The following is an 11,149-nucleotide window of genomic DNA, read 5'->3' as shown; positions in this document are numbered from 1 at the left end:
TTATAATGGGTAGTCCATTCAAGTTTAGATGGCTTTCTGAGTTTCCTTTCAACCCACAATTTCTCTAATTCTGTGAAATTCAACAGCATTTCCCTTACTGGGCAAAGCACTGGTTCCCTGGTAGTTTAAAGAATTTGTTTGCCTTCTGAAATGTCTGCTCAATGTAAGGTACTTCTGGGAATACATAGATACTGAGGAAAATTTAACCCTGTAATACAACCCTTCACAAGTGGACAAGAAGGAAAAAGTCACCCACGTGTTAAATTCTGGCATGATTTTAATCAATGAACCAACCATTTCTTTGCTTTGGTCTTCATTGCAGTGAATCAAAAGTGAATCTAAATTTGTTATTTTACATAATTATAAGCTCATAGGATATGAGCTTCATTCATATGAGATGTCACACATTGCAGGTGATCATTGCATGCATAAATAGATCTAACAATAGGATATTTGTCTGCCTCTGGAGAGAGGCTGCTGAGGCTTTATAGGTGACAAATATTTATTTTTCCTTAACTGTAATTTTACAAAAAAGTTGTTTTTTTCTTTTGTTGGTTTCTGATCTGTGTGACAGAATGCAGCTACCAATTTAGCAGCATACATGCTTTGGTTATCTAATGCTAATCTTTATAGGAAACTTCTAAATAATTTAAGTCTTGTTTGGGTTAAATGAGCTCCTTAGAGGTGAGGGCAATGGTATCATCACTATAAATAAAAGAAATGAGTAAATAATGCCTCAGGCTTGGGTAAAAGCCTGTTTACAACAGTAACTAACTTCCCCTTATAATATCCTCTTAAAGAGACCTTGCTGCTTAAGTCACAATCACAGAGTTAGGAGATTGCTCTTGAAGTGGGAAGGAGGAGATATTAAGGCTGAAGTGCCCCAAAGTAATCCCTGTCAGCTAACTTCAAGTGGTCAGTTTGGTGGTTTTATTAAAAATTGAATGATTTCGTTTGACTTTGTTGTAAGTGCTTGCAGTCAATGCTACCAGAGCTGTGCTTAGAACAAGAATTCCAGAGTAGCATGGTATAAGTTGGCTTTCTGATCCAAAAAGGCACAAGTATCTGCCTGCCTTCTAAAAGCAAGCTTAGAAGAGGAAAGAGAGGGAAGGAGAGAGAAAAATGCTTATGAAGAGGAAGTGGTAAGAGACTTCTACATTTCAGTGTGACCTGCCCTGTCAGGTGATTGTGATCGGGGAGGGTAATGTGAAAAAAGTAACTAAAATGTCCTTATAAAGACAAAATCTATTTCTTTCCTGGCTGATGATTTGTCACATTCTCACTTCCTGCCTTTAGACCACATACCAAGGGTTGACAGACACAGTAGTTCTCCAGATCAGAAAGGAAGGGTCTCTAATCAAACTCGAGCACTACTGTCGACAGCACTTTTTCACACGAGGTAATTTTTCATTTAAGTCATTCTTCCCTCAATGTCTGTGATGCTGATGCCAATGAATTAACTCACTCTTCTTATGGGTTATTTGCTTGGGGTGGGTGGACCAGTACAGTAGCAAGAGAATAAAGATGGCACCTGCCATTGGTAGGAGCAGTGCTCTGGGCAAGCATTACAGCAGTTTAACAGCACAGGAAATTTGTGGTAAATGTGTAACGTTCCAGAATGGGTGTCAGTGATGGTGTAAATGGGTTTGGGGGTTGAGTGGGAAAGCACCACTTGAATTGTCTAGAATTAACTAAAATGGATTTTTTTTAAATCTTGTTTTCTTTCTAACTGACTTGTATCCAAAATGTATATCTGTTATTTGGGGGAGGCTATTGACCCGGTTTTATTGATGCTAAATTTTTTTATGCTAAGATATTTTAAAGATAAGTGCATATTGATTAAGATTGTGGTACATTTTGGACCAACAGGGTGGTTTAATTTTAGCTTCTATAGTTCTGACTTTTTCTAAGAAGCTAACTTTTTCACATGTAGACATCTTGAATCATGTTACTGACTGTGATTATGGCCATTTGAGCTCTTTGGTTTAACCCCGAATTATTAATGGATGCATTTGATACGTATATGTAGCCAGAAGCATCTTCTTTTTTCCATTAAATCTCCTTTAGAAGTAAAAGCAATGTGTGTTTCTTAATTGTACTGCTTTTTCCATGAATTTTAAATCATTCGGTAGGACATTCACATGAAAAGTCAGCTTAAATTAGGGGAAGAAGCTTTAAGCTACAAAGGATACTTCTTTGAAAGTGCCAATGAATAATTGTCCCCGACTAGAAGCCATGGATTTCATAGTTTTATAGTTAAGAGGCTTCATGAAATCATTATCCTCAAACAGTATTAAGTACTCACAAATTTGACAAAAAAATGATAAACATGAAACGTCATTAAGGTTAGAAATAGATCCATTTATTAACATTCAAGTTCTTTTTCATCAGTCGAAGAAACATGTTTCTCCAAAATGACTTTTCCCCAGTGAGATCATAGAGGGGAATACACATAAACACACATATTGGTTTTTAAGTTGATTTTCATTAAACCAATTAGCCTGTTGTAAAGACTGGGGAGGCGAATTTAAATAGAACTAGCCATAAAGTAAAAGCATAGAATCTAGGACAAAAAGAGAATCTAAAGAAAATCTGAGAACATTCTAGAATGTGACTATCAGACCTTTTTTTTTTTTTTTTTTTTTTTTGGCAAATCTCCAAGAACTAGTCTGGATATTATCAAAGGTAGGAGAATGACTGGAAAAGTATTGGCCCTAATAAATCCTAGCAAATGATAGATTCAGAAAAACAATGTGCTTTGTCACATTTCATAGGAAAACATTAATAAATATGAAGTTTGTTAGCATGTAAAGGAGCAATGAAGGTCAATAATGCCAGTAACTTATAGAATCATGCAAATAAGGAGCTAGAATGGGACCTTAGAGCTTATTATTTCCTGCTCCCGTGTCTATTAATGTGTCAAAAATTAATCTCCCTATTAAAGCTAAATACCCATGTCCTTAAACCTATTTTAGAAATATACTCAATCCCATTCAATTGGGCTTTCTGGGCTCTTCCAGACTGCTTTATATATACCCTCTGGTCTCCTGCCCAGAGGTTTCTAGTCACTGGTTTTCCTCCATATACTCTATTCAACTCTTATCTTTAGTCTATACAACAAGATTCCTTTGATATCTACCCTTATGTCAACCACTTTGAAGCTCCTTCCTAATGTACCCTTCATTTATCTCATTTGATTTCAGATGCTCTTATCATTCAGTCAATAAGCATTTTTTAAGTGTTTACTATTTGCCAGGCACAAAACTAAATTCTTGGGATGAAAAGAAAATTAAAAAAATAAAGCTTCTTACCCTCAAGGAACTCTCACTCTAAGAGGTGAGACAACATGAAAATAACTACATCCAAGATAAAGGGTAAATGGAAGGAAATCTCAGAGGGAAGGCTCTAGAACAGAGCAGGTATTTGAGAGGTTAGGGGGAGTTAGGAAAGGTGTCCCAAAAAAAATGAGATTTGAGCTTCATCTTGAAGGAAGCTATGAAGCCTAGATAAAAAGAGAATGTTCTAGACATGGAAGAATAGTCAGTGAAAAGATACCATTCTAAGTGATGGAGTGTATATATCTGGGAACAGTAAGAAGGACAGTGTCAAATCAATTAAAGAACAAATGGAAGGGAGTAACATTTAAGAAGATTTTAATGGGAGAGAGCAGCCAGGTTGTGAAGGGCTTTAAATGCCAAACAAATGATCGTCTTTCTGATCCTAGTGGCAATAGTTAGCCCCAAGAGTTCTTTGAGTAGGAGGAATGACAGGAGCAAATGTACATTTTGGAAGCTGAGAGATGGAGCAGAGTCAGGAAAGACTTCAGGCAAACTAACCAGGAGGCTGCTGGACAGCCCGAGTGTGAAGGAATGAGGGTCTGTAGTCAGGGTGCTGGCCATGTGAGTGGAGAAAAGGGGAAACACACAAGAGATATTCTGAAGGTAGAAAAGGCAAGATTCAGCAATAGAGTGAGCATGAAGGAGAAGCAAAGAATGGTATCGAGGTTTGGCGCTCTCTGTAACTGGGACATTGGGTGGGGTCCCCTTCAGCAGGAAGAGGGGAGCTCAGAAGATTTAAGAGTTTTGAAAGAATGAGTTCCATTTTGGACATGATGAGTTTGAGAGGCATCTAGTTGAAGGTGATGGGAGACTCGAGTTCAGCAGAGGGATTTAAGATTAGATTTATGTATTTCAGGATCATCTGCAAAGACATAACTGAACCCTTGAGAGCTGGTGTCATACTTCAAGTTAGATAATGTGTAAAGCCTTTCTTAATTTGGATCACCCAATGATGTGAAAAGATAAGTCTTAACAAGAGTTCTTAAAGACTTGAGAAAGTCTCAAAGTGACTGGGATTGGTAAAAGACAGCAGGGGAGGCAACTAATACCAAAAGGACAAAAGCCTGAAAGAAGTGCCTGGGAGAGGATCTTCCTGATCTTCCTATGATCTGCTCATTATCTGATTACTTTAAGTAGGCAGGGACCAACCCAACTTACATGCCTATCCGTTGCCATCATGGCTGGCTTTTCCCAGTCCTGTCAGCCTTAAATCAACCTATTTTGCCCACAGATACCATGGAGGCCTTGATTTCACCTTTTTTGTGTGCTGTGAATTGCTTTAGCAATCTGGGAAAGTCAATGGATCTCTTCTCAAAATAATGTTTTAAGATAATTGAAAGCAATGCTAAACCTCACTACAAGGTTAGGGAAAATAAGGATGTAATTGTTTTTCCCATCCAAGTTCATAGACCTCAAGTTAAGAAACTTTTAACTAGTTTTAACCCTTTCAGTTTTATAGATGAGTGTGAAATTCCAGATACTTTTCCAAGGCCACATAGTATCAGAGAAAGATTAAAAGCTTGTGTCTTCCACCTTCCATAAGTGCTCATTCAACTATAACTTTTTAATGCAATGTTCTTACCTTACCATTGGACAGGGGAGGAAAACGTGAGAAAGTTAAATACAAGGAAGAAAAAAAATCATATGAGGTAAAATAAAGTTTGGGTTATGAAAGGGAATGTACCTCATATGTTCAGAGACTTAAACCAGAATTTATTCTATTTTAGCTTGACTATGTACTACTGTTATTTTTCTGGAGCTCCTTGGAGGAAGGGGTCATACCATATTTGTATAATTTTCTTTGTACAATGCCATGAGTAAATAGAATCTTAGTAATCCACATCAAGTTTCAACATAATGACTGAGAAATTTAGAATCCTCTTCTGGAGTACCTAAGAATGTTGTTCTTAATCAAGGGCTTAATTTCTCTTCCTTAAAATATGTGCTAGGGGCAACTAGGTGGCTCAGCTGACTGAGAGCCAGGTCTAGAGATGGCAGATCCTGGATTCAAATATATTCCCTCTGTTACCTTGGGCCAGTTATCATTTCTCTGGGCTTCATTAAAAGGAGATGGTTGGACTAGAAGAGCCCCAATTCCCCAATTTGTCCGATCCCGTGACTGTTGATATTTTGCTGTCTATAGCTGATTATGCAACAGGTCAGTCTGTTGTTGTTCCTTCTCCACCCCTTGCCAACTTGCATGGTACAAATTCATCACTTCTACAAAAACATTTCAAAGTGAATTCCCACTGATGAGGCATCATCTTTGCATAAAAAGAATTTGTGTTCTTATTGTGGCATATTAAAGTCTAGGAAGCATTTTTCCTCATGATAGTCCTGTGAAATAAGTAGTAAAATGATTATTATCCTCATTGCACAAATAAGGAAACTGAGGTTTGGGAAAGTGAAGCATGCTGAATTTGATAGCATTTGCCTAGATCCTCAGCCTCCTCCTTTCTGGGAACTGGTTGGTGGCACTGATTTATAGCCTCAACAACTGGGAAGGCTGAAGCTCAGTGTTTTGGGGTATTAAGAGTCCTGAGCTTCAGTCACTTGTATCTATTGGATCTCTGCACTAAGACTAGTGAGTCCTTGGGTATGGGAGGGAACCAAAGAAAAGGGAGGAGCAGTCTTTGTAAGAAGAGGCCAACTGACCCAGGTCTGAAACAGAGCAGGTCTGAGCATCTGTGCTCATCAGTAGGGGTTTTAGACTCACGAATAGCCCCTATGCTACGGACCTAAGTGATATGAAAGATACAATCTTGAAAAAAAAAAGTAAATGACTTGTTCAGCATATATGTCTAAATCTCTGAACTGGACCCTAAATTTTTGTCATTCCAAGTCCATTCCAAACACCATTTCTGCATTTCTGTACAAAATCTAGTACATTTACCCACTTATTTAATTCTTTGGTCCGGGTGAATCCTATATTAATCAACTTACAAGATACCCTCCTTGGGCAAAAATGTAATCAGAGACATAGTGCTGATTAAGTTGAGTATATATTAAGGATTATTGTTTTCTTCAAGAAACCCTAGAATAATTACTGCTGCTCTCCAAGCTGAGGATGACTAGATGGATCTTAATGGTAAAAAGAAATCAAGAGGTGTCAAATGAGAGCAGCAGTTCATATCATTTTAACTTCATACTTGCCTGGGGAATGACAAGTATGATCAGATGCAAATTTTATTCAGGTAGAATATTTATCATCATCATCTCTGGAATCTCAGTTATTTGTTGAGTACTCAGAGTTAATAGACCTAAATTGAAGTTAACATACTAGGCTATGTATAGAGCTCATCCTCCATGAACTTTCCCTTTGAAAGAGATACGTTAGTGATCCACATTTAGAATTATTTTAGTTGTAGATTTGTAGGCAGAGTAGTTATGAGGGGGAAAAGCAATTTAATACTTATAGCCATCTATACACTTGGAATCATTGCTACCATTATTGGAAAAGTGTAGGCATCTTGAAAATTTTCAAAGGAAAAGAAATGGGACAGCTGGGTAGCTCAGTGGATAGAGAAATGTGGTCTCAGACACATCCCAGCTCTTTGACCCTGGATAAGTCACTTCACCCCCATTGCCTAGCCCTTACATCTTCTGCCTTGGAACCAATACACAGTATTGATTCTAAAACAGAAGATAAGGGGGTAGCTGGGTAGCTCAGTGGATTGAGAGCCAGCTAGAGATGGGAGGTCCTGGATTCAAATCCAGTCTCAGACACTTCCCAGCTGTGTGACCCTGGGCAAGTCACTTGACCCCCATTGCCCACCCTTACCACTCTTCCACCTAGGAGCCAATACACAGAAGTGAAGGGTTTAAAAATAGATAAATAAATAAAACAGAAGGTAAGGGTTTAAAAAAAAGAGAATAGGGATGTGCTTCAAGCATGAATAGGAAGAACAAATGAAATAGAATTATTACTGCAAACTTTTTGCATTAAAATTATTTTGCTAAATATTTGAGCAGCACTGCTATGAAGTCATCCTGACTAGTTAAAAAGGACATGGTTCTTAAAGAACTTAAGCTGTTTTTTCTCCCAGAAAGAAGCACTGAAATATTCAATTGAGGAACTAGCAAAGCCACATTTTTGTGGTGGTAGCATTGATTCTTCTTTTAGAGCAGTACAAGTTACAGTCTCTCACTATTTTCTTCCTGTTCTAAGCTAAAGTGAAAAAAGAGAGAAACCTTTCTGTGTGAACAACATAAAGACACTAAATTCAGTAGACAAATGAATTATGCATGTGATCTGCAATCTCACTGAGAACTTGCCTTTCCCTGTCTTCTGTTTGCATGCTGGAGAGAAGAGTGGAAAATTACAGTGCTTTGTACTCACTGAGCTATCACTTGATCCCCCAATCCACTGTCTCTGATAGGGCTTTCCTATGATCTGTTTCCAAGGGCCTTAAATGAGGAGGACCACAATTATACTTGCATAAAATTTACATATGATTTACCTACTTGTCATTCCTCTGACAGATTTGAGGTTCAAATGACATCACTGCTGCCTTTAAATTTGGTATGTCTTGAATCCTCTTTCCTCTACCATCTAAATATGTCTGTTGGTCCACATTGCAAATGCCAGAATGTCTTGGCAGAAGAAAACAACAATAAAATCTCTTGATAATAAAAAGGATGAGCATGGGATGATTTCCCTAGTGGAGGAAGCTATGTTACATAGGACATGCAAAATGAGTCTAAAGAGAGTACAGCTGGGAAGCAAGTTTGCATTGTTGGACATCTCTCCCTCCTTTAAAAAATGTGTGGTGACAGGCCTAGAGACAGGAGGTCCTAGGTTCAAACCCGATCTCAGCCACTTCCCAGCTGTGTGACCCTGGGCAAGTCACTTGACCCCCATTGCCCACCCTTACCAATCTTCAACCTATGAGACAATACACCGAAGTACAAGGGTTAAAAAAAAAAAATGTGTGGTGAGATTTCACTGTTAATGATAGTACTTACTACATATTTTGGAAAGTCCTGCCCCAAATTTCCCCATCTCTCAGGGCATTGTCAGGTTATTTTCTTAGTCATTAGAGTATCTTCAAACTTCTTTTTTTCTTTTCCTGTTTTGTTCCTTCCCAAAAAAACTTACAAAAAACCCCTGAGGAATGATGTGGCAGCCTTTCTTTCTATTCTTTATCAATCCAGGAGCTGAGAGAAACAGACAGAGAGAGAGAGAGAGAAGAGAGAGAGAGAGAGAGAGAGAGAGAGAGAGAGAGAGAGAGAGAGAGAGAGATAAGAGGGATGGCTAGAGAGATATTTATACTAAATTTATAATATTAAATATAACTGTTTCTTAACCTTATTCTTTCCATTCCTTACCAGCCCAGGAGCTTCAGTATATATCTATATTAAATAGGCTTTGAGTTAGGGAGGAGGGAATTACTGTGCATCTCATATGCAATTAGGTATTATGGTTTTTGCATAGATGTTATATTCCAGTAATAAACTGTAAGCTCAATAAGGTCCAAGATGATATCTTTTCTTTTTTTTTAACCCTTACCTTCTGTCTTAGAATCAATACTGTGTAATATTTAATATAACTGTTTCTTAATGTTATTCTTTCCATTCCTTACCAGTCCAGGATCATTTGCTCGAGTATATATTTATTTATATTAAAGATGGAATATTGAATATAAGTATTTCTTAAGTTTATTACTTCACTAGCGTTTCTTTCTATTTCCTAGTATATAATCTTGACTTCAACATTTGCTTCTCCCTCTTACTTCACTATTTCTGTCCATGACCTTGCTTTTTTTAGCTTGTTGGCCATGTTCACAATCTTGAAATTATCTTTTATTCTTCCTTCTCCTTCAGCTCTCATTTGAAATTAGTCACCAAATCTTCTTCATTCTGTCCCCACCTTGCTATTCTCATATTAAAAAGAAAGACATACCTTAAAAAAAGAAAATGCCCAGGTTAGGTTGTCATTGCCAGTCTACTTGTAATAACTACTCTAATCACTTTCTAGCATTTCTTCCCACCTAGGCACTCTCCTTGGCCCTATCTCTGTTCTTCATAGCTGCTAGGCTCACTCACCCTCATATCAGTTCACATGGTCAGATCACCCCTTGGTTCAGAATCTTCTGAACTGGGTGGCTCAGTGGTTTGAAAGCCAGGCTTGGAGATGGAAGGTCCTGGGTTTAAGCCTGGCCTTAGACACTTCCTAGCTTTGTGACTCTACATTAGCCACTTAACCCTAATTACCTAGCCTTTACCACTCTTCAGCCTTGGAACCAATATACAATATTGATCCCAAGATGAAAGGTAAGGTTTTATTTTTTTTTTAATGTATTTGATCCTGTTGATAATGAGATCAAATAAAGAATAAATTGTAGAGACTGTTTACAAGTAAAGGGATTGTTTATTCTTTAGATATTTTCTAAATTTAGACTTCAGATGTAGTAAATATACAGGAAATTACCAGGTGGGGAAGAGTGGTAGCTCCTGAAAGAACCAACAGAACCAGTGCACCATGTTCTTGAGCACTAAGAGTAATAGCTAATAATAGTTCATTTACAGGTCACTGTAAAATTTGCAAAGCACTGTAGATATCTTATTTGTGCCTCACAACTGTTCTATGAAGTTTATTTGTCCCATTTTATAAAATCTAGCATCTTGGATTTTTTTTTTACTTCTCTTTTGATGTTACTAGATAGGGTTGATGCCTTTGATACCAGTTAGTGTCCTTTCCCTGGGAATTTCTACACACTTACAAAATCTGGCTCCATTTCCTCAACTTTTGCAAAGTACTTTCCACATTTGGGGCCCAGAATAGTTTAGGCCAGGTTCCCATAACCATTCCACAGAAAATAGGTCAGAAAATAAGGAAGTGGTTGGGTCCTAGTTACTACTGCTGTCCCACAGGTTTCTCTTAGACATTAGACCTTCAACAACTCTGAGGAAGAGAGATGAAACAAGAACCAGAAGAGTTGAGATGGGGGGAAAGTGGAGCTAAAACTAGGGCATAATTGCTCCAGGGAACCATAAAATGTAAAATTTGTACCTTAGCGCACCTAGGCATGACCATCAGGAAATTCCCATTTGAGTCAATGCATTATATTATGAGTCATAATAGTATTTCTTCCAGAGTTTGTTCATACTGTCAGCACAATTTTTCTTTCTTTTTCTTTCTTTCTTTCTTTCTTTCTTTCTTTCTTTCTTTCTTTCTTTCTTTCTTTCTTTCTTTCTTTCTTTCTTTCTTTCTTTCTTTCTTTCTTTCCCCCTCTCCCTTTCCTTCTCCTTCTTCCTCTCACCCCCCCTTCTCTTTCTTTCCCTCCCATAAAGAATTTGTAGGGTACCCAAGATTGCATTTACCTTGGTCTATTAGATTGTGAGATAGATGAGTTGGATTCTAGCATAGATTTAGCTTCTGCTCTTTCAGTCTCCAAAATACTTAGAAATAAAAGGAGACAAGAGATCCTGGGTTCAAATCTGGCCTCAGGCACTTCCTAGCTATATGACCCTGGGCAAGTCACTTAATTTAACCTCCATTGCCTATCCTTTACCACTCTTCTGCCTTGGAACCAATACACAATATTGATTCTAAGATGAAAGGTAAGGAGTTAAAAAAAAAAAGGAAAAGAAAAAGAAATAAAAGAAATGAATAAGATCCCCAGGATAGGAACATTTTAGGGATATTAAAAATAGTATGTGGGGAGTATTTTTTTTCAGTTCAGCTATTGAGGTATTATTTTTTCATCCACAAGATGAGAATAATTGGAGCAATTTTTCTTAAAGAAGTTCCTTAGTATCTAAAATTTTGCCAAAGGTTTTTCATTTCTCCTAAAAATTTAAATGGCTAC

At 37.5% G+C, this 11,149-nt stretch overlaps 1 protein-coding gene across 1 annotated transcript in view; it reads left to right on the top strand.

Annotated features, from left to right (window-relative positions):
* The first annotated feature begins 1,356 nt into the window (after window positions 1-1,356).
* The window catches only part of LCP1 (lymphocyte cytosolic protein 1), a 61,913-nt gene continuing 52,120 nt past the window's right edge, over window positions 1,357-11,149 (top strand). Inside the window, exon 1 of the mRNA XM_044668218.1 lies at window positions 1,357-1,399. The gene's annotated coding sequence lies outside the window, so the exon portion shown is untranslated. The remainder of the gene's footprint in view (window positions 1,400-11,149) is intronic.

The sequence above is a fragment of the Gracilinanus agilis genome, chromosome 3 (genome assembly GCF_016433145.1).
Source record: "Gracilinanus agilis isolate LMUSP501 chromosome 3, AgileGrace, whole genome shotgun sequence".
Taxonomy (NCBI): Eukaryota; Metazoa; Chordata; class Mammalia; order Didelphimorphia; family Didelphidae; genus Gracilinanus; species Gracilinanus agilis.
This window is presented reverse-complemented; position numbering and strand designations above follow the sequence as displayed.